The sequence below is a fragment of the Passer montanus genome, unplaced genomic scaffold (genome assembly GCF_014805655.1).
Source record: "Passer montanus isolate IOZ18808 unplaced genomic scaffold, ASM1480565v1 scaffold1634, whole genome shotgun sequence".
Taxonomy (NCBI): domain Eukaryota; kingdom Metazoa; phylum Chordata; class Aves; order Passeriformes; family Passeridae; genus Passer; species Passer montanus.
In genome coordinates, this window is record NW_024363539.1 from 1 (window position 1) to 3,683 (window position 3,683).

General features: G+C 40.6%; 1 long non-coding RNA gene across 1 annotated transcript; it reads left to right on the forward strand.

The window, feature by feature from the left end:
- Positions 1-95: 95 nt before the first annotated feature.
- Positions 96-2,626, forward strand: LOC120499631. Its single transcript, XR_005626924.1, has 2 exons — positions 96-170; positions 2,465-2,626. It is a non-coding gene; the product is annotated as an uncharacterized LOC120499631 (long non-coding RNA).
- Positions 2,627-3,683: the final 1,057 nt, after the last annotated feature.

Genomic DNA, 3,683 nt, shown 5'->3' on the forward strand with positions numbered 1-3,683 from the left:
AATTCCAATTTTTTCCCCCAAAATCCCCAGATTTCCCTCCAAAATCCCCAATTTTCCCCAATTTGCCCAAATCTGGCTGATTTTGCCCCGTTTCCCGCAGCTTGTGCCGCACCTCCCCGAGCTCGTGCGCGGCGTCGGCCCCGCCCTGGCCCTGGGACGGCTCCAGCCCGGTCAGGATTGGGGAATTTGGGGAAATTTGGGGGAATTTGGGGATTTTGGGGAATTTTGGGGAATTTATGGGGAAATTCGGGATTTTTTGGGGGGAAAATTGGGAATTTTTAGGGGGAATTTGGAGAATTTGGGGGGAAATTTTAGGATTTTGGGGGGAATTTGGGGGAAAACGGGAATTTTGGGAAATTTTGGGAAAATTTGGGGAATTTGGGGGAAAATTTGAGATTTTGTGCGGAATTTTGGGGTAATATTGGGGGAAATTTGGGAATTTTGGAGAATTTGTGGGGAAATTTGGGAATTTTAGGGAGGTTTAGAACATTTGAGGGAAAATTGGGGATTTTGGGGGGGAAATTTAAGGTTTTGGGGAAATTTGGGGGAAATTCGGGAATTTTGGGGAATTTATGGGGAAATTTGGGATTTTTGGGGGGAAAATTGGGAATTTTTAGGGGGAATTTGGGTTGAAATTTTAGGATTTCGGGGGGAATTTACGGGGAAATTTGGAGAATTTGGGGGAAAATTGGGGATTTTGGGGGGAAAATCTGGGATTTTTGAGGGAATTTTAGAGGAAATTTGGGAATTTTGGAGAATTTATGGGGAAATTTGGGATTTTTGGGGGACATTTGGGGAGAAATGGGAATTTAGAGGGAAATTTTGGGGTGATTTTGAGGAATTTGGGGGGGAATTTTGGGAATTTTAGGGAGTTTTGGAGAATTTGGGGGAAACATTTGGGAATTTTGGGGGAAATTTGGGGATTTTTGGGGCAGAAATGGGAGTTTTGGGGACATTGGGGGGAAAATTTGGGATTTTTGTGGGGAATTTGGGGGAACATGGGAATTTTGGTGGGAGTTTTAGGGGAATTTTGGGAATTTTGGAGAACGTTGGGGGGAAAATTTTGGATTTTTGGGGAAAATGGGAATTTTGGGGGAAATTTGAGGGGAAATTTGGGAATTTTAGGCAATTTTGGGGGAAATTTGGAGAATTTGGGGTGGAATTTTGGGAAATTCTAGAGAATTCTGGAGGAAATTTTGGGATTTTTTGGGGGAAAATCTGGAATTTTTGGAGGGATTTTGGCGAAAAAATTGGAATTTTGGGGGGAATTTTTGGATAATTTTGAGAAATTTTGGGGGAAATTTTGGGATATTTGGGGGAGAAAATGGAATTTTAGGGTAATTTCGGGTGCAATTTGGGAATTTTGGGGACTTTGGGGGGAAATTTGGGAATAATGGGAATTTTGGGGGAAATTTTGGAATTTTGGGCAAATTTTGAGACTTTGGTCTGAAATTTTAGGATTTTTGAGGGCAAAACTTGGGATTTTTGGGGGTAATTTGGCAAAAAATGGGAATTTGGGGGGAATTTTGGAAAATTTGGGGAATTGAGGGTTGGGGGGTTTTTGGCAAAAAATGTGAAATTTTGGGGGGAATTTTTGGATAATTTTGAGAAATTTTGGGGGAAATTTTGGGATATTTGGGGGAGAAAATGGAATTTTAGGGTAATTTCGGGTGCAATTTGGGAATTTTGGGGACTTTGGGGGGAAATTTGGGAATAATGGGAATTTTGGGGGAAATTTTGGAATTTTGGGCAAATTTTGAGACTTTGGTCTGAAATTTTAGGATTTTTGAGGGCAAAACTTGGGATTTTTGGGGGTAATTTGGCAAAAAATGGGAATTTGGGGGGAATTTTGGAAAATTTGGGGAATTGAGGGTGAAATTTGGGATTTTTGGGGGGATTTTGGGAAAAAATGGGAGTTTTGGGGGAATTTTGGGGGAAATTTGGGAATTTTGGGGAAAATTGCGGAATTTTTGGGGAATTTGAGGGGAAAATTTGGAATTTTTGGGGGAATTTTGAGAAATTTTAGGGGAAATTTGGGAATTTTTGGGAATTTGGGAAAAATTGGGGGGAAATTTCAGATTTTTGAGGAGATTTTGGGTGGAATTTGTGGAAAATGGGAATTTTGGGGGAAATTTGGGAATATTGGGTGGGATTTGGGGGGAAATTTGGGATTTTTGGGGTAAATTCAAGAATTTTTGGGGAAATTTGGGAATTGTTGGGGGATTTTGGGGAAAAATGGGAATTTTTGGGGAAATTTGGGGGGGAAATGGGAATTTTTGGGGAAATTTTTGGGGATTTTGGGGGGATTTTGGGGAAAAATTGGGAATTTTGGGAGAAATTTTGGAATTGTGGGGGGAAATTTTGGGATTTTGGGGGATTTTTTGGCTTTTTTTCTCATTTTTTCCTCATTTTTTCCTTTTTTGGTCACTTCCTGGCCCTGCCCCCTTTGGCCCCGCCCCCTCAGCTCTCAGCCAATCGCTGCTCGCGCTGCTCCGCCAGGTGGGCGGGGCCGACCCCCAGCGCTTCCGGGAGGGCGTGGCCTCGCTGGACCCCGCCCACGCCGCCATCTTGTGTGGGATGTTGGGTGACGTCATCGGCAGCCAATAAAAACGGAGGATGAGGAAAAGGGGGCGTGGTTTGTTCTGAGGGGGGCGAATTTCATAAATTTGACCCCAAAATCTCCAAATTTCACTTTAAAATTCCCAAAGTTTCCAAGTTTTACCCCAAAATTCTCAAAATTCACCCCAATATTCCCAAATTTCACCCAAAATTGCCAAAAACTTCCTCAAAATTCCCGAATTTCCACCCAAAATCCCCAAATTTTACCCCAAAATTCCCCAAAACTCCCTCAAAATTCCCAAAATCCCAAATTTCCACCCAAGATTCCCTAAGATTCCCAAATTTTACCGCAAAGTTCCCAAATTTTTTTCTCAAATTTCTCCAAAATTCCCAAATTTCACCCCAAAATCCCTCAAAATTCCCAAATTTGACCCAAATATTCCCAAAAGCGTCCTCAAAATTCCCAAAACTCCCAAATTTCACCTAAAAATACCCAAATTTTACCTAAAAGTTCCCAAACATTTCCTCAGAATCCCCCAAAGTTCCCAAATTTGACCCCAAAATCCACAAATTTCACCCAAAAATTCCCAAAAAATTCCTCAAAATCCCAATTTTTCACCCAAAATCCCCAAATTTCACCCCAAAATTCCCAAATTTTACTTAAAAATTCCCAGATTTCACCTAAAAATTCCGAAACATTGTCTTCAAAATTCCCCAAAATTCTCGAATTTTACCTAAAAATTCTCCTGAATTCCTAAATTTGATGCCAAAATCCCCGAATTTCACCCCAAAATGCCCGAAAACCTCCTCAAAATTCCCAAAATTCTCAAATTTCCACCCAAAATTCTCCAAAATCCCCAAATTTCGCCCAAAAAATTCCCAAAATTCACCCCAAAATTCCTAAAAAATCCAAAATTTGGCCCCAAAATCCCCAAAATTCACACAAAAATTCCCAAGAATTTCCCAAAATCTCCCAAAATTTCATCAAAAATTCCCAATATTTCAAAATTCTCATCCAAATTTCCCAAATTTCCACCCAAAAGTCCCAAATTTCACACAAAAATTCACAAAAACTTCCTCAAAATTCATAAAATCCCCAAATTTCCACCCATAATTCCCCAAAA